This window comes from Pteronotus mesoamericanus, unplaced genomic scaffold (genome assembly GCF_021234165.1).
Source record: "Pteronotus mesoamericanus isolate MK-2021 breed Mesoamerican mustached bat unplaced genomic scaffold, CSHL_Meso_final scaffold_85, whole genome shotgun sequence".
Lineage (NCBI taxonomy): Eukaryota > Metazoa > Chordata > Mammalia > Chiroptera > Mormoopidae > Pteronotus > Pteronotus mesoamericanus.
In genome coordinates, this window is record NW_026555329.1 from 17,025,995 (window position 1) to 17,046,550 (window position 20,556).

Genomic DNA, 20,556 nt, shown 5'->3' on the forward strand with positions numbered 1-20,556 from the left:
TCAAGTTCAGTAATGGATGTCCTATCCCTTCTCCCTTCCAGCAGCAAGCAGACAGGCAATCCCAACATCTGTCTAAATGAATCCATGGAAAAGAGCCAGGAGTCTTCTTAAAGGATATTGGCACACCCTGGAGAGGCTGTAAGAATTGGGCTGTGGCAGAATCCATTTGGAATCTCATGTCAGGAATGGTGCAAGTTGTCAACAGTTAGTGACCATCCTTCTCCCAGCTCTGTCCTGAGACAGGCCTGGGACCAGGACTTTCCAGGTGGAGGCTTCTGAGGAGTGTCCAAAGGGAGCTATAACAATGGGTCTAGTGAAAGAAGGCAAATGCACTATGTGCAGCTTATTTAAAGTATACACATAGTATAGTTTTTACAGAATTGTTAGTCATCCTGTTCAATTTAATAAGCCCTCTTCTTTCTCCCAGAAATTGAAGGTTTGCTTCTGGCACCAGGTGAGCTGGCATTATGATTTAGAGGGGAACAAACAGCACCTCAGGCAGAAAATACCAACTCCCAGGGCTGGGCCATGCCCTTATCTCTGGAACCTTAAAAACAGAGACTGAGTCAGCACTATCCCTCAGCTGTTGGGTCTGGGAGGGGTGCTGCTCCTCAGCTGTTTAAAGAACAGCTGAGAAGGAGGCCGGCACAACCCTGGGCTCTCTCTGCATATCTTAGGATCATACCCAAAGGTCAGGATTTTCCCCTTCAGATTAAAAGCTCTTAAAAACTAAGACCCATACCTCTCCACATAAGTATTTCTAAAAACAGGTAATACATGGGCAAATGACCTACGAGTGCAAAGGGCTGTCAGAGAGAATGCCAACTCTTTTTTTTATTGAATTTATCGGCCTAACGTTTAATAAAACCATAGAGGTTTCAAGTATACAACTCAATAAAATGTCATCTGTATACTGCATCATGTGCTCACCGCCCAAAGTCAAGTCTCTTTTCATTCCCATGTACTTCCCCTTTGCCCACCTCCACCAGCCCCCAGCCCCGCCCTCTCCCTCTGGCTATCACCATACTGTTATCACTTATATGTGGAATTGAATCAACAAAATAATTTAACAAAATAGAAACAGAAGTACAGACACACAGAACAAACTGGAGGAGGGTTAGGGGGCTGGGTGATAAAGGTGAAGGGATTAAGCAACATATAACACATAGACACCATCTCTTCTTTATTCTGTGGAGTGAGAGGTATTGACTCACATCCTGAGTGGATAGACAGCATCAGCCTTCAGTTAAGACAGGAAGAGGGGGGGACACTCACCCCTGGTTCTCCCTTTAGACAGAAGAATCAATTCTTACGGCATTAATATTTTGGAATTTTTGGTGTGTTTTAATAAGTCTGAAACTATCCACCTGGCATATATTTCATTTTACTTACAGGATAAATTTTAACATGTCAGCTAAGCCCACCTACGTTCATCTAGTAATGCTTATATAGATGTTGTGGCATTCTGAGACAAGAGAATAGAACACAGAGCTAAGAAATAATTTCATTTTCATTTAGTAACATCTGTTCTCTGCAATATGGGGAAAATAAATGGCACCAGTTTAGTTTTCAATGTAAAGCATCTGGAGCTTTAAAAAAGTTCTGACTCCCACACCTGACCTCGCACCAGTCACATCAGAATCCATGGGGATGGGAACCAGGAGTCAATAGCTTTAGATTTCCCCAGGAGATTCTCGTGAATAGCCAAGACCCCTGAAGAGTGTTGTTTACCCACATGATGAGTGGTATCTCACTTAGTTTAAATCATGGTGCATTCACTGCCATTTTTACTTAGCACTCTGTGCGTTGATTTGATTATCCTAAGAATATTTTTGGAGCTTAATAAAATTATAATCACTAGGGAGCAGGCAGGGATAAGAGCCAGATGGGAAGCAGAAGATTTCATGAACGAGAGAAAATTTCGTCAGTCTTCAAACCTAAAGGAGCCCAAAGCATCTATCAAAATCAGGGGTACTCAGCCCTGAGTCTGAAGAGCCGCTGGGACATGGCACAGAGTAATGGTTACAGTATAAGTGGGAAGTGCACTGGGGAAATTTTCTGGAATAATTTTTCTCTGTACCTGGATCTAGCAAAATATAGTAGGATCCTTGGGTGAGCATGGTCTGTTTAAAGGGGCAGGAACACAGTGTATGGACCCCCAAATTCTTTGTCTCTAAGGTGATGATTCTTAGAATGAATTTTTTTTCTAGTTGAAAATTTCCTTTGTTATCACTTTTGCAGGAAAACAACCACATTCCTTTATCAGGTATGCGTTGAGTGTCTTTTCTGTGTTCAGTATGCCATCAGTTGCTTAGGATACGAAGATTAAATGGAACACAGTGTATACCTGCAGTAATCCATAACCTAGATGGGAAAAGAGATGCATAAATCAAAACCTTTTAAACAAAATATGGCCAAAAGAAACTATGCTAGATTTAGACAAAGTTCTGTGAGTCTGGCGTTAACCCTAATGGCATCAACCATCAATCATTTTATTCTTCTCCCCTCGCTACAGTCTGGACTTTGTATCTTTTGCATATAATGTAAATCAATACTCTGATGCTTTGCTCTGTTATTGTCATTTGGGAAATGTATAAAACCGTTACTGGACAGGGACCAGGCCCAGAGCAGGTCTGCCTCAGGCTGGCCAGTAGTGTTTGGGTTCTTGACTTTGTACAGGAAAGATTTTACAACACAAGTCCAAGTGATTTTGAGAGTATGTTTATTAAAGCTGGATACAGTGAAAAGAAGGAAGGTCTTAAGATAGAAGAAGCAACAGGAGAGAGCCTAGGCATGGCCGCTTTGGCTTTTTAGAAATGTCATAGAAAAGAAGTGGGCCATGCTGGGCTGCATGAACTCACTGAGAGGTAAAAGTCACAGTGACAGAAGTGAGCCAAGAGGGGGCGGGGGGTTGCTGCTGTTAGCTCACTGGAAAGTCAGAGAAAAAAATGGGTCTTGGAGACAGGTTCAGGGGGTGAGCCCGGGAGGAGCTGCTACGGCCCACTTCTCCCCTCGTTGCAAGTCTCATGGGGACCCTTAGAGTTTAGGAGACAGAGAACAGAGATACATGCCCAAGGGGAAAAGGCACAGGTATTCTCTAGGGAGAGCATGCAGTGGGTGCTTTGTCTTGAGGCCCTTTATCTTTCATTGGTGGGTATCTTCGGGGAGGTCTTAGGGGAGGGTCTTAACAGAATATTCACTAGCTTTCCAGGTGTGTCCTTCAATATGTTGATTCATCAAAATATGAGTAGAGAGGGGTCAGGGTTATTTTCTGTTTGGTTTCAGAAGGAGCGAGACTGAGGTGGGTCTGCCCTGGCACTGTCTGGAATGTATAAACCATTTGCTCCAAAGTGCCCTTGGTTAGGGAAGATAAAACTTTGATATTCATTAGCTGGCATAAGTTGCTCAAATTATTTGGCCTTGTCTCAGTTTTCTTTATTACACTTGCCAAGGATTTCCCTAGCTTCTTACTGCTGGTATCTTGCCTCAAAGTGCACTATAAGAAAGCTAGGAAGTGGCCCGAGACTCACATTGCTGGGATTAATGGGTGCATTTTCCAAAAGTCCTGACCTGGACTTCCTACTTGACTTGTTCTTTTATCTCTTCTGTGATTGTTTTCACTAAACTTCCTTCAGGAAACTCACATTTTCCTGTGACTACATTCCTGAAAAATTCAGATCCTATCTGATATTTGAAAGACTTGTTTTTTTCTACATTTTATAAATTGAGGTCATCTGCTCTAAATTCTGTAGACTTAGTACTCTAATAAGGTTCTTACATACTTTTTGCCAAATAAGGCACCCAAACTCCATGACTATTCAAATCCCTCTCTAATGGTGGGCCTAGAGATTTGCCAAATGTTAACTCACAGATATGATCCCATCTTGATGAAGCAGAGACAACAGTCCATCTCCCTCAGTTGTGATAATTAAATAAGAAAAGTTCTATCACATCCTTGGTGCTTTGGTCAACACATGGTAAATTCTCAAAAATGAGTTAGCATGATATAGTATTCTGAAAAGTTTAAGACAAGTCCAACTATGAACAAGTTTGAGGGTATAAATGGAAGGTAGGCAGTATTTGGAAACCATTAGGGATACAAGGAAGAAACGAGGTAGATGTCGTAGCAGGGGAGGCCAGGCAGTTTGGGGTCCTAAACATAAGAACAAGGAACAACTTATCTGCAGTTTGGCGTGTGTCACCAAACTGGAAAAAATTCTGCTGCAGTCAACATAGACTGAATTGCTAGGGTAAGAAGTTTCTTCTTTGACATCTTTTCAAGTTTTCAAAGGTGTTGTCTATTTCTACCATACAGGGATTGCGTTAAAATATCTGCTTTACCCATATCTTTTATTGTTATTCTATTACAGTTGTCCCAGTTTCCCCCTTTTACCTTCCTCCAGCCATCTCACCCCTTGATTCCACAGTCATTCCCACTCTGTTGTCCATGTCCGTGGGTCACTCATACATGTTCTTTGTATAGTCACTTCCCCTTCTTTCCACCATCGTCCCCTCCCCCAGCCCTTCTGGTCACTGTTATTCTGTTCCATGTTTTCATGCTTGTGATTCTATTTAGTTCATTAGATTCCTCTTATAGGTGAGATCATGTGGTATTTGTCTTCCACCAACTGCCTTGTTTCACTTAGCATAAAATTCTCCAATTCCATCTATGCTGTCACAAAAGTTAAGAGTTCCTTCTTTCTTTCTGCTGCATAATATTCCATTGTATAAATGTACCACAGTTTTTTTGATCCATTCATTTGCTGACGGGCACTTAGGCTGTTGTAAATAGCACTGCTATGAACATGGGGGTGTATAAGTTCTTTTGATCTGGTGATTCGAGATTCTTAGGGTATAATCCCAGCAGTGGAATTGCTGTTCCATTTTTAGTTTTTTGAGGAAATTCCAAACTGTTTTCCACAGTGGCTGCACCAGTCTGCATTCCCACCAATAGTGCACTAGGGTTCCCTTTTCTCTGCATCCTCACCAACACTTGTCATTTGTTGATTTATTAATGATGGCCATTCTGACAGGTGTGAGGTGATAGCTCATTGTGGTTTTAATTAACATCTCTCTGATGCCTAGTGATGTTGAGCATCTTTTCATATTTCTCTGGGCCCTCTGTATATCCTCCTTGGTGCAGTGTCTATTCAGGTACTTTGCCCATTTTAAAATTAGATTGTTTTTCTTCCTGGTGTTGAGTTGTGTGGGTTCTCTGTATATTTTTGAGGTCAAACTCTTGTCTGATATGTAGTTGGCAAATATGTTCTCCCATACAGTAGGCTCGCTTTTCTTTTTGAGTGATAGTTTCTTTAGCTGTGCAGAAGTTTTTCAGTTTTATGTAGTCCCATTTGTTTATTTTTCTTCCTTTATTTCTTTTGCCCTAGGAGACATATCGGCAAAGATATTGCTACATGGGAAATCTGAAATTTTCCTGCCTATGTTTTACTCTAGGACTTTCATGGTGTTGTGACTTATATTTAAGTCTTTTATCCATTTTGACTTTATTCTGGTGTATGGTGTAAGTTGGTATTCTAGTTTCATTTTTTCCCATGTACCAGTCCACTTCTCCCAAAACTATTTTTTTTGGAGAGACTATCTTTATTCCATTGTATACTCATGTTCCTTTTGTCAAATATTAATTGACCACAGAGACTTGGGTTTATTTCTGGGTTCTCTATTCTGTTCCATTGATCTATGTGTCTGTTCTTATGCCAGTGCCAGGCTGTTTTGATTACAGTGGCTTTGCAGTATAGTCTGATGCCAGGTACTGTGATCCCTCTTACTTTGTTCTTCCTTCTCAAGATTGCTGAGGCTATTCGGGGTCATTTATAGTTCCATATAACGTTTTGAAATATTTATTCTAGATCTGTGAAGCATGGCATTGGTATTTTAATAGGAATTGCATTGAATCTGTAAATTGCTTTGGATAGTATAAACATTTTAATGATGTTAATTCTTCCAAGCTATGAACATGATATATGCTTTCATTTATTTGTATCTTCCTTAATTTCTCTCTTCAGTGTTCTATAGTTTTCTGAGTACTGGTACTTTATTTTTCTTGTTGCTACAGTAAATTGGCTTTTTCTCTTAGTTTCTCTTTCTGATAATTCATTGTTGGTGTACAAAAATGCCTTCAATTTCTGAATATTGACTTTGTATCCCACTATTTTGCCAAATTCATGCATTATGTCAAGTAGTTTTTTGGTGGACACTATAGGGTTTCTCATGTACACTACCATGCCATCTGCAAATACCAACCATTTTTCTTCTTCCTTTCCAATTTGGATGCCTTTTATTTCTTTTTCTTGTCTAATCACTGTGGCTAGAACTTCCAGTATTATGTTGAATAAGAGTGGTAAAAATGGACATCCTTGTTTTGTTCCTGATCTTATGGGGAAAGCTTTTAGCTTTTACCTTTTGAGTATAATGTTGGCTATAGGTTCCTCATATATAACTTTTATTATGTTGAGGTATGCTCCTTCTATCACACTTTGCTGTGTGTGTTTTATCATAAAGGGTGCTGGATTTTATCAAATGCTTTTTCAGCATTTATTAATATGATTATGTGATTTTTGTCCTTCATTTTGTTTAAGTGGTGTGTTATGTTCATTGATTTGTGAATATTGTACCATCCTTGCATCCCTGGGATGAATCTCACCTGATCATGGTAGACAATATTTTTAATGTATTTCTGAATCTGGATTGCCAATGTTTTGTTGAGGATTTTAGCATCTATGTTCATCACAGTATTGGCCTGTAGTTTTCTTTCTTTGTTGTGTTTTTACTTGGTTTTGGAATTAAGATGGTACAAGCCTCATAAACAGAGTTTAGGAGTCTTCCTTCTTCTTGAATTTTTGGAATACTTTAAGAAGGATGGGAGTTAGTTCTTCCTTAAATGCCTGATAAATTCACCCTTGAAGCCATCTGGTCCAGGGCTTTTGTAGGCCAGGAGTTTTTTAATTGCTGTTTCAATTTCACTAGTTACTTTTTCATTCGGGTTTTCTGCTTCTTCTTGATTCAGTTTTGGAAGATTGTGTGTTTCTAGAAATTTGCCCATTTTTGCCCAGGTTGTTCAATTTCTTGGCATATAGCTGTTCATTGTAATTTCTTACAATCCTTTGTATTTCTGTGGTATCGGTTTTAACTTCTCCTCTTTCATTTCTGATTTTATTTATTTGGGTCCTCTCTTTTTTCCTTGATGAGTCTGGTTATAGGCTTGTCAATTTTGTGTATCTTTTCAAAGAACTAGCTCCTAGATTTATTGATCCTTTGAATTGTTCTTTTAGTCTCTATGTCATTTAATTCTGCCCTGACCTTGATTATTTCCTTCTTTCTACTCACTCTGGGTTTTGTTTTTTGTGTTTTTTTGGTCATTTCTCTAAGTCTTATAGCTGTAGGGTTAGGTTGTTTATCTGAGGTTTTTATGTCTTCTTTAGGTTGGCCTGTATTGCTATGAACTTCCCTCTCTGAACTGCCTTCGCTGTGTCCCATTTGTTTTGACTTGGTGTGTGTTCATTTTCATTTCTTTCCAGATATGTTTTGATTTCTAATTTATCTCATTGTTGACCCATTCATTATTTAATAACATGTTATTCAGTCTCCAAGAATTTGAATGCTTTTGAGTTTTTTCGTTGATGTTAGTTTCTAGTTTCAATCCATTTAATCCAAACACATGCTTGTTATGATTTCAGTTTTCTTGAATTTGTTGAGACTTGTTTTGTGTCCTACCATGTGGTCTATCTTTGAAATTGTTCCATGTGTATTTGAAAAGAATATATATTTTGTTGCTTTGGGGTGGAAGGTTCTGTACATATCAATTAAGTCCATTTGGTGTAGAGTGTTGTTTGGTGCCACAATATTCTTCTTGATTCTTTGTTTAGAAGATCTATCCATTATTGACAATGGGGTGTTAAAATCCCCTGTGATGACTGTGTTGCTGTCAATATCTTTCTTGAAGTCCTCCAAGATTTTTCTTATCTATTTAGGTGCTCCTACGTTGGGTGCATGTATATTTAAAAGGGTTATGTCCTCTTGATTGACTGCTTCCTTAACTATTATGTAGTGACTTTCTTTGTCTCTTTTTATGGCCTATTTTCAAAGTCTATTTCGTCTGATATAAGTATTGCAACCTCTGTCATTTTTTTATGTCCGTTTGCTTAAAATATTTTTTTCCATCCCTTCACTTTCAGCCTGTGTAGATCTTTTGCTCTGAAGTGGGTCTCGTGCAGACCGTATATATGCAAGTCATGTTTTCTTATCCATTCAGCTACCCTATGTCTTTTTATTGGAGTATTTAATCCATTTACATTTAAGTTTATTATTGATAGGTACTTATTCATTGCCATTTTTTTCTATACCTGTTTCTCTCTCTCTCTCTTTCTTCTTCTTCTTCTCATTCTTCTCCTCCTCCTCCTCCTCCTTCTCCTCCTTCTCCTCCTCCTCCTCCTTCTTCTTCTTTTTTGTAGCAGTCTCTTTAGCATCTCTTGCAGTACTGGCTTGGTGGTGATGTACTCTTTTAGCTTTCTTTATCTGGGAAGCTCTTTATTTCACCTTCCATTTTAAATGAGAGCCTTGCTGGGTAGAGTAGTCTTAGTTGTAGTCCTTGTTTTTCATTACTCAGATTATTTCATGCCAGTGCCTTCTGGTTTGTAGTGTTTCTGTTGAAAAATCAGCTGATAGACTTATTGGAGCTCCCTTGTATGTTACTAGTTGTTTCTCTCTTGCTGCCTTTAAGATTCTTTCTTTGTCTTAAAAATTTTCCATTTTAATTATAATGTGTCTTGCAGTGGGCCTCTTTGGGTTAATCCTGATCAAGACCCTCTGTGCTTCCAGAACTTCCATGACATTTTCCCTTACCAAGTTAGGGAAGTTTTCTGTCATTATTTTTTCAAGCAGGTTGCTATTCCTTGCTCCTTTTCTTCTTCTGATATCTGTATGATGCAAAAGTTGTTACATGTCAGGTTGTCCTGAAGCTCCCTTAAACTATCCTCATTCTTTTTGAGTCTTTTTTCATTTTTTTGCTCTGACTGGATATTTTTTTCTACCTTGTCTTCCATCTCGCTGATTTGGTCCTCTGCTTCCAAAGATTAATAAAGGTAGAAAGGGATTACGAATATTATAAGATAGGAAAAAGAATATGAGATGACTAAAGGAGAGAAAACTGAGTTTGAGAGGGAAGGGGGAGGAGAAATAATAAGAATAGGGAATAGAAATAAGGCAAAGAAAGGGAGAAAATAAAATTTAAAACATAAGTAAAAAAGGGAAGGGCAATGGCAATATGAAGTAAGAAAAAGGGAGGGTACAATATGAGGTTTGAAATAAAAAAATAATAGTGAACCAACAGGGAAAATTGCAGAAAAACCACAACAGGGTCAATAACAATGACAGGTGAGCAAAGATTAATGAAGGTGGAAAAAATAAGAATATTTATTATAAGAAAGATAAAAGAAAATATGAGCTGTCTACAGTAAAGAAAAATGGCTTTGAAAGGATATGGGAAGGAGAAATAATAATAGTAAGGAATAGAATCCAGGCTAACAAAGGGAAAAAATAAAATTCCAAACTCTAATAAGCAAGGGCCAGAGGAAGGCAAAATGGAGTAAGACAGACGGAGAGTAACCTATGAGATTTAAAATTAAAAAATAATGAACAAATAGGAATACAATTGAAGAAAAACAGCAATAACCACAATATCCATGCCAAACAAGCCACAATTAATAAAGGTAGAAAGAAAAGAAGAACATTATAATAAAGGGAAAAAGACTGTGAGCTGACTAAAGGCAGGAAGAATGATTTTGAGAAGATACAAGGAGGAGACATAGTGAGAGTAAGGAATACGAACAAGGCATAAAGAGGGGGAAAATAAAATTTACAGGGAAAATAAGAAAGGGCAGGAGGAAGGCAAAATGGAGTAAGACAAGGGAAGTGCACTATGTGAGATTTAAAATAAAAATAAAATAAAAAAGATATAAAATCTAAATAAAAAGAATGACAAATGAAGGATAAAAAATAGCGAATTAGTTGTAATATACTTGAAGAAAATGAAGAAATGTTAAAGGGCTATATAAGAGAAAAAATAACGCAGATTCTGAAGAAGAACAAGGTGGAATTAGTCTCAGCAGAGTTTGGTGTTTGCCTTCTGTCTTCTCTTTTTGGATCTGCCTCTGGCTTTTTATCAGCTTAAGGTCCAGGGCTGGGTCACCTGACTTCTAGCTGCACCACAGGTTCCAGCTTGACTTGCCTCTAGAGGGGGGCTTCTATTGCAATCACAGGGGTGGGACCCCTGAGTCTCCCCAGGGAGGTGCTGTTCAGTCTTCTGGGAAAATTGTGGGTGTGCTCCCCTGACCCTACACTACCTGTCTTGGTCTGTCCCAGCTTATTTCCAGTAACGTAAAGTTTCTGGTGAGCTAGCTGTCCATTTCAAGGGAGGGGCCAACCTGTGTAAGAAGGTCAGCTCTTTCCTGCCTGGTGCTGATGGCGGCTCTGCGTGAGAGCCAAGACCGGGCAGGATTCTGATTCCTCATTGCTACCCCAATTTCTGATCTCCCTGCCTTGCTGGCCTCAGTGGAATAGGGCCCTAGGAACCAGTGTATTTTGTCCTCCTGAGAGAAGTTCAAAACGGGCCCTTTCAGAAATTCTCTTCCCGCCTTTCTCCTATGGATATGCACCTGCCAGGGGTTCTTGAGCTCATCCTGCCTGTTCTGCCAGGCCTGCAGGAGGTGGGGGCTGGATAGTCCTTCCCTTCCGAGAGGTTTGATTTTTGCCAGGGAAGGGGGTTTTTATGTGGCTGAAAATAATCTCAGGCACTCAACTCTTGCCCGTCCGATTCCTAGCCCACTGCCCTCATAGTAGACACAGCCCTGAACTCTCCGTTTTATGGAACCCCCAGCTTGCTGGCTGCACTAGGCTGTGGCCAGAAATCCCTTTGCTGTCAAATTTTCTGATCTCCCTGCCCAGCTGTATTCAGTGGGAGCAAACTACACTTTCAGTCTTGTCCCTTTGTTGGCAAGGCGGTTGCCCATGGGGTCCCTCCCCGGCACGCCACAGCTCCCCTTTTAAAGAGCCTCTCTGTGGTACAGCCGCTGCAGCACCAAGTCACCGTCCAGCTTTCCATCCACACCAGCTCTCCACAAAGCCAGGAGTCTGTCATGAGCACAGCTGGCCGCAGCCTGCCCCCTCCAGCCCCAGGCGCAGATAGTGCCCCCTCTCCCTTCTCTGGCAGTCTCCGGTCGGCCAGCGTTTGGCGCTGGAGCTGGGGATGATGAGCTGCTTGCAGTGCGTGACCTTGCACAACCTCCCAAGTCACTCCTGGCCCCGGCCTGTGGTCTCTCCCCTTGGGGCTGCATCCCCCTGCCCTGGGAGAGGAGGGAGCCACAAAACTGTGATTTCGGATCAATCTCTCCACCCCCATAGGCACCACGCACGAGTTATTTCCCCTGCAACTTATCAAATCTTCTCACCACCGTTGTGAAGCATCTTCTGTGCTCCTTGGCTAAAAACTTCATATCAGCTAAGATACTGTTGGCGGTTCAGGTGTTTTTGTTGGAAAATCAGCCGAGAATCTGAGTTGGGGGTAGAACGAGTGGGCTCAGCTTCCACCTGCTTGGCCACCACCTTGACCCCTGTCCCAGTGATTATTTTTTAATCATTTGTTTTGTCACATCTTTCTTGATTAGTGATCCCTAATCTTTTAACTATCTTTTGTCTCCCTCCTCAATAAATTTATTTGCAGTCTTGCTGTGAATTCTTTGGGCTCTTCCCTTTTTTTCATTTCCCGACACTTTCTTGCCCACAGCCTCCTCCTCTATCTGCTGGTTTATTGCACAGCTTCTCAGTGGGACTTCTTCAGCTGGCACTGGGGAGGGTTCTGAGCTGAACTGTAACATGCTTATTAGAGCAGTACTTTATACAAGAAATTATAACTGTTGCTTTTATAATCATCTGCAAGACTGAAGCACAGAGAAAAAGAGTCTAGCCAGACAGGTGAGAAGGGAATGGTCTGCGTAGAAGGGATAAGGTACTAAAACATAAAGGGATATAGATGCTCAAAATCATAATGACAAACAATATACTCTGGTAGGTCAGTGATATTTACCAGGCTGATTTAAGGCTTAAAGTGCAGGCAGATTTGCTAAGCAATTACCCTGAGACCAGACAGGCCCAGGGAGTCAGGAGGCTAAATTAGATTATCAAACATAAGATACCAGGGAAGCTGAGCTGCTCATGCACAACATTTGTGTCTGGAATGAATAAACTGCAATAATTATTTCTCCCAGGCGTCCACTCCAGGGGGAAAGCCAGGATGAAATGAACACAACAGTTTAAACATAAACATCCTGGTTTACATGACTTAAAATAAAAAAAGTAGAGGTTGATTTATTTCTAAGGTGGCCCAGCTGCCTGGTTTCTCCTGAACTTATCTATGACAATTTGTAAGTTAAGCAGGGAACTTAATGTTCCTAGAGCCACCTTCTACCCAGTCTCTAACAATAGGAACATCAGAATCATCCTGTCCCTCCCTCATCTATTAGGCAGAAAGTCCACGCGGCTGCCTACACTTTTTTGTTTTTACTTAGCCTGTGGACTGATCCCTCCAGCCCTGCAGTCCACTCCGTGTGGCTGGCAGAGTTATGCATTCAACTACCGCGTGTGGTCATACCACCTCCTGCTTAAAAACCTGCTGTCTCCAGAGGGCAGTGTGGTGCCTTCAGCCTTGCTTCCTAGGACCTCTAGAGTCTGACCCATTGCATCAGCTTTCACCACTGATCACAAACCCGAGCCCCCCAGGACTTTCCTTGCTGCATCGTTACAGCTCATGCCTGAAATGTCCTGCCCTTCTATGTCTGACTAGGAAGTTGGTACTCACTGAGTGGCAGGGCAGTTCTTCTCAAGAGTGAAAATTATCTGGGGGTTGCTTTCAAAACTTACACATGTGCACACACATGCATGCACATACACACACACTTCAGATCCCTGAGCTGCGCTGCAGAGCTATGGACTCCCAACATATGGAAGTATACTTGAGAGTCATTTCCAGGGATGAGATCATCAATGTATTTAACATTTTTATTTATAGGTTCTGAAGGCCCTTTTTTTGGCCTCACCTAAACTTGATAAGTAGTCATATTTTTGAGTGACAAGTGTTAGTTATGGTAAAAAATATTTAACGAATAATTATAAGCACTTCTCTATGAATTTAAACCTCTTCCATCCCACTCCAAGACCTGCAAGGTTAGAATGGTGGGAGACCTCTTGGGGAGGAGGGAAGCATCTGTCCCTGTCCTCACATCTGGAGAGTTGGGCTGGGCCTCAGGTGTGGAGTATCACATCATATTTCTCAGTTCATGGCACAGGATCCTTATATGGCCATGCAAGGCCCCTCTCTTATTTTGTCTATTCCCTGTTTATCTCTAAATCCCCCATATGTAATCATTCTAAAGTATTTACTGCCTATCTTTTTGTATGCATTCTTGCATAATGTGTATCATTTGTGTGCAAAAGTTTTGATTTATGTAAACTTATGCAAATGTTACTTAGTTAGGTATTCATCTTGTTTCTTATGCCTGATTTTCCATTTTAAAAGGAATGGGAAGTGCTGGAGACCTGCAATGCACATCTATCACATGTTTTAATGAAATGCCAGCTTCGTGTTACTCTAACAAGGATGGAGGGCAGTATAGAGATGTGGCCAAGAGCCCTGGCTGTGGGTTCTGAATGCCAGGTTCAAATTCTAGCTCCTCCACTTACTAGCTTCCTAGTCTTAGATAGATCACTTTAACCTCTCTGCCTTTTCATTTAATTACCTTAAAGTCAGGGATACTTTAGCAAACATCTCAGAGGCTGTTGTAAGAATAAAATGTGATAAGCAGATCTGCACTGCTTCTCTTTCTGGAGGAAAATCACACTGCAGATTGTACCACAAACCATTTATGACTTCCACTCCCTTCTGGATCCTCAGTGATGCTCAATATGCCCCTTAGTTGTAAGCTAGTTAAAAAAGCCTTTTTAGCAGTTCTTTTCTAGCTTTTCTTTATTCTGAAACCACTTTTCCCCAGGCAGGTTCACATTTGGCAGTCAAACTTACCTCTTTTTTTGTTTGTTTGTTTTTATCAAGAAAATACAGATCGTGAGGTAAAATCTTTGATGCATCTTTTTTCCTTCCAAGAAGAGCACCTGTGCTCACTTCCTGCTCTCTTATTCAGAAAAGTAGAAGTTCTGCCTCTCTAAGCTTAAGTCCTCCACCTACACTAGAGAGCCAAGGTCCCTGCCCTTGGGGAAATAACATGTTAAAATGGGGGTGCATGCAAATAGGAAATAAACAATCCATGTAGAAAGTATTTTTACCTACCCAGAAATGCTTCGAAGATAACATAGTAGGGAGACTTTCATTTGGGTGGAAAGGAAAGGTCTTCCTGCGGCAGTAACATTGACGTTGAGACAAGGCTACCATGTGAAGATCAAAGGGCAACAGGGTTCAGGAAGAGAGAACAGCCTGTGCAAAACCCTCAGAGGAGAAGGAATTTGATGTGGGCGAGGAGCAGAAGGTCAGCCAGTGACGCCGATATCCAGCAAGCAAGGGGGAAAGAGCCGGGGGTCAGCCAGGACAGTGCTGTCCGGTAGACCTTCCTGTGATGATGGAAATTTTCTACATTTGTGCTGTGCACTATCATAACCACTAGCCCCATGTGGCTGTTTAAATTTAAGTTAATATAAATAAAATGAAGTCTAAAATTCAACTTTTCAATCACACTAGCCACATGTTGCTCCATGAACATAAAAATATATATATATTTGTACTATTACTAGCATTTCAAGTGCTTGATAGCTGTACACGGCTAGTGACTATCATGCTGGATGGTATGGGAGAGCAAGCACAGCTCAGTGGGCTTTGCTCACCAAGACAGCGGTTTGGATTATTTGCTAGGTGTGGTGAGGCCTCACGGGAGGGTTGAAGCAGGAGATTACTGTGATTGATTTGCAGGCTAAGATACCTCTGGGGCTGCTGGGAAGAGGACAAGGGTGGGGAGGTGATCTGGAGGGACCAGAGAGGAAAGCGGGAGACCAGGCGTAGTCATTGCAGTTGCTCGAGACCCAGATGAGGGAACTTTGGTCTAGGGTGGCAGCAGAGAAGCAGAGAAGTGGATGGATTCTGGATTTATTTTGGTGATAGGTCCAATAGAAGTAACTGATGATGTAGATGTGAGATGTATAGTAAAGAAAGGAGCCCACCACATACCCTAGGTTTTTTATTTGAGAAAGATTATTTCGTTGTATGCACTAATGCCATTAATTAGACTTTTCCAATTTTTAAGGTAGATTAAATTCCATGCCTCTCTTTTAATAATGGATCCATTAAAACTATTTTGATCCTCACCTGAGGATATATTTATTGATTTTAGAGAGAGAAGGGGGAGGGGGGAGAGAGAGACTGAGATTGATTGCTTGCCTCCCATACATGCCCTGACCAGGATCGAACCTGCAACCTTCTGGTGTACAGACAGACAACATTCCAACCAGCTGAGCCACCAGGGCAGGGTGGGATCCATTTTGATGACTGCACTTACAGCATTTTAGTATTGTTTGATATCGCAGGTGGGTTTTGCCTCCTCCATCTGCTGCCATGCTGCTATTTGCCAGATCACCATTGATTTTCTCAATGACAAATAAAATGGCGAATTCTTCATTCCAGTCCTGCTTAACTGCTGCAATATGTGCAGTTATCTGCTCCCTTCATGCGCTGACCCCTAGGCCGCTCTGTCCTGACTGGTCCTTTCCCTGCCTCTCCTCCAGTGCCTTCCAAGTCCCGCTTCCGGGAGTCCCCCTCGCTGAACTGACATCCTTCAACCTCAGCCTTGTTTCTTCCTTCTTGCTCACCTGGGTAATCAGATGCACTCCATTGTCTACATTTCCCATCTGTATTATGTAGCCTCACCAATCTATAAAATACTGGCATCAGCCATTTCTGTGAGCCAGGAACATTGCTAATTGAGTTAAACATGTTTTCTCATTTCATCCTTCCCTGAACTCTGTGCAGTAGGGACAACTGTTTTAATTGTCACATACAGGAGCTAAGGCTCAAGAAAGTGTAAGACCTTGGCCCAAACCTAGAGAACCAAAAATGGCAGAACTTGAATATAAAGCTGGACCCGTGTGGCTCCTGAGCTCAGACCTTGCATTTTCAGTTGTGTCCTTGGAGCCCCCTAGTGGACAACATCTGCATGTACTTCCCACACCTGAATACAGGTCTAAAACCAAACTTGGTTTCTGTGAACCCCTCAAACAAGTAACAGCAAACTGAAGTATTTCCTCTCCTTGTGTTCCTTATTTGGTTTCATGGGACAACAAATGCAGCCGTCCAAACTCGAAATGCCTTTGTCTTTTACTTATTCTCTACCTTCCCATATTCAGTTGATTTCCAGGCCCTGCAGGGTGAATGTACCTCAGGTCCCCTTTATCTAAAGCCACTCAAACTCCCAGAATTTGAGAACCATTCTAGGCTGCATTAGGATCACCTAGAAGGTTCATTAAATCTCAGAATGCTGGGCACCATACCTAGAGTTTCTGATTCACGGAGTCTGGGCTGGGGACAGAGAACGTGTAGGTGTTCGCAGGTGATGCTGCGGCTCCAGGGACCGCACTCTGAGAACCAGTCGTCTAGAGAGAGCCATGAATCTCGGCCTACTAAGCACAGTGCCCGTAGCGGGGATAGGCAGAAGTGCCAAGTGCCACGGAAGCACAGAGGCAATGGGATTCATTTTGCCTGGGAACACAAAGGAAGGCTTTGACAAGGAGGAAAAAACAGTCAACTACCAAATTACTGGGCATGGGGGTCCTTTGTTTCTATGAAAAACTGACCCCATTAAGGCTATATCTCGCCCTGACCAGTGTGGCTCAGTTGGTTGGGCATCATCCAGCACTGGGAAAGGTCATCCATCACTTAAGTTCCCAGGCAGGGCACATTCCTGGGTTGTGGTTTGGTCCCTGGTTGGTCGGGGTGCATATGAGAGGAAATCGACTGATGTTTCTCTCTCACATTCATATTTCTCTCCCTCTTCCCCCCTCTCTAACAATAAATAAATAAAACCTTAAAAAAAGAAAAACAATATCTCCATTACCCAGAGCCCATTTCTGTCCGAGCTCACGACAATAGCGTAAGCATGTCGTCCCCTCTCGCGACTCCTCCCCGACTCTCCAGCCTCTAATCTAAAGGACCATAGCCTAGCAGCATCAGACTTCATTCTGCTTTTCACGGGCCCTTGTAAAAAATGATGAAGCGGCTAGTCTGCATTCAGACTGCCAGACAAGCAGGGCACAAAAGGGCAGAGAAAGCCAAGGAAAGAGCTGTGCCTGGCAGCCGCAGCGGCTGCAGTCTCTGCCATTCTGCAGGACCTCGCTCCGCTCCAGAAATTTGCAGAGCCCCACGAGCTTTGGCCGCTGCTCTCCTGAAAAGTGTCTATCACCACTGACACCACCCTCTCCCTAGCAGAGGAGGAGGTTTTTTATGGGCTGAAACTAATGAGAGCAGCACAGGGTGGAGGACCATGTTTATCTTCGCACTTCCTCTAGCTTCTGACCCTCCTCCCTCTTGCCACCAGCAAATGTTTCTTTCCAGAAAATGAATAACAACAACAATAAAAAAAGAATAAGAAAACAAAGAAGTAAAACTTAAGAGGATTTTAATAATTGCATAAAACAACATTGTAAGAATACAGGTGGCAATGATAAAAAAAAACAACAACCCATAATCTCATCTTTTTAATGTGTGCAATAAACTACAGACATTTTTTAAGAAACGGGCTTCTTGTTATCTGTAGATGTTTGTGATCAAAGTTTTGATCACTGGTCCTCAGCCCTGGCTGCCCTTCGGAATCACTAGGAAACATGGACGCCCAGGCCCTCTGGGACTGGGGCTCGGTCTTGAAGTAAACATACTGTATCATAAATGTGAAGCTAGATTAATTTTCACAAACTGAACAAACTCGGAAAACCAGTACCAGTACCCAGATCAAGAATCCTGTTGTTACCAGCAAATCAAGAGACCTGTTTATACCCTGTCTAGTGAGGACAGCCTAGGAAGTTAGTCGCCTTCCTAGCACCCGGACCTGCGACAGCATGAATTAGTTTAGTTTGTTTTTGTAATTAAAAAAAAGATAGGTGTGATTTGTTCATTCTCATTGCTATGTAGTATTTAATTCGGCAAATAAACAACCATTTATTTTTCCATGTTATTATTGGTGGGTACCTAGATAGTGAACAACTAATAACTGAGATATATGGAATATAGAACTTCTATGCAACAAAAGTCACCATTAAGAGAATGAGATGTAAAGGAAAATATTCTCAATGCAAAAACAAAGGATTTGTGCCCTGAATATTATATGTAATATTATCTATATACATATATATAATATACATTAATTATCTATAATATGTTACGTATTAATAAATTTAAAAACAAATTCAATTTTAAAAATACCTGACACATCTCAAAAGAAAATATACAAATGACCAAAAAATATATGCTCAACTTCATTGGCGGTTCAGGATATGCAAATTAAAACAACCATTGGAATGATTAATATAAAAAGAACAGAGAACACCAAGCGATGATGAGGATATGGAACAATGGGGATTCTCACACACCATCAATGCGAGTGTTAATTTGTACAACCACTTTGAGAAATTCTTTGGGACTGTCTACAAAAGCTGATCACATGCATAGTTTATGACTCCGCAATCCTAGTCTCATGTATACTCTCCACAGGGACGGATATATATGTGCCCCAAAAGACAAATAAAAGATGTTCTTAGAAACACATTTGTTATGGCCCCAAAAAGGCATTTTTATGTTTAAGATGCTCTACAGGTGATTCTGAGGATCAATCAAGGCGCACACACATGACAATATCAAATGCATTTTTGATAGAATTTTAATTTAACATTTCATTTTGTATGCTGATTTAGTAGGAAAACCATAAGCCATTATCCTTTGCATGAAATAAAATTTAAATGACAGAAATGGCTAAAAATTACTTATTAATAGAATACTAAATTTTTTACTTGTTGAAATACCAAATATTTAAAAGACATATTCCTTTTTTCCTTTTTTTATTGTTGTGCAATTACAGTTGTCCCCCTTTCCCTCCCATTACTCTTCCCTGCCCTACCCACCCCACCTCCCACATTCGATCCTCCCCACCCTGCGTTGTCTTTGTCTATGTGTCCTTCATACATGTTCCATGATGACCCTTCCCTTCCTTTTCCACGTTATTCCCCTTCCCCCTCTCCTCTGGTCTCTGTCAGTTTGTTCTTTGTTTCCATGTCTCTGGTTATATTTTGCTCACTTGTTTGTTTTGTTGATTAGGTTCCACTTATAGGTGAGATCATATGGTATTTGTCTTTCACTGCCTGGCTTATTTCACTTAGCATAATGCTCTCCACTTCCATCCGTGCCTTTGCGAAGGGTAGGAGTTCTTTCTTTCTGCTGCGCAGTATTCCATTGTGTAAATGTACCACAGTTTTTTTGATCCACTCATTTACTGATGGGCACTTACACTGTCTCTAGCACTCAGCTATTGTAAATGATGATGCTATGAACATTGGGGTGCATAGGTTCTTTTGAATTGGTGTTTTGGGATTCTTAGGGTATAATCCCAGTAGTGGAATTGCTGGGTCAAAGGGCAGTTCCATTTTTAGTTTTTTGAGGAAATTCCAAACTGTTTTCCACAGTGGCTGCACCAGTCTGCGTTCCCACCAACAGTGTACTAGGGTTCTCTTTTCTCCACAGCCTCACCAGCACTTGTTTGTTGATTTGTTTATGATGGCCATTCTGACCGGTGTGAAGCAGTAGCTCATTAATTTGTATCTCTCTGATGGCTAGTGATGCTGAGCATCCTTTCATAAGTCTCTGGGCCCTCTGTATGTCCTCCTTGGAGAAGAGTCTGTTCAGGTCCTTTGCCCATTTTTTAATTGGACTGTTTGTCTTCCTTGTGTGGAGTTGTGTGAGTCCTTTATATATTTTGGAGATCAAACCCTTGTCTGAGGTATCATTGGCAAATATATTTTCCTATACAGTTGGTTCTCTTTTCATTTTGCTGATGTTTTCTTTAGCTGTGAAGATGTTTTTTAATTTGATGAAGTCCCATTTGTTCATTCTCTCCTTTATGTCCCTTGCTCTAGGGGACATATTGGTGAAAATATTGCTGCGTGGAGTGTTTGAGAGTTTCCTGCCTATGTTCTCCTCTAGGACTTCTATGGTGTTGTGACTTATATTTAAGTCTTTCATCCATCTTGAGTTTATTTTTGTGTATGGTATAAGTTGGCCGACTTTCACATTTTTGCATGTAGCTCTCCAGATCTCCCACCACCATTTGTTGAAGAGGCTAAAAGATATATTCTTAAGCAGAAGAATCTGAAGACGCCTTAGGCCCTGATGATAAGATCCACTATGGGAACTGGTTGAAATCAGAAAAAAATAATAATTCTATAATAATAAGTCCGTACTGAAATATGATACAATTTGATTCTGAGTTGCATCCTGAAATAAAAAAAATA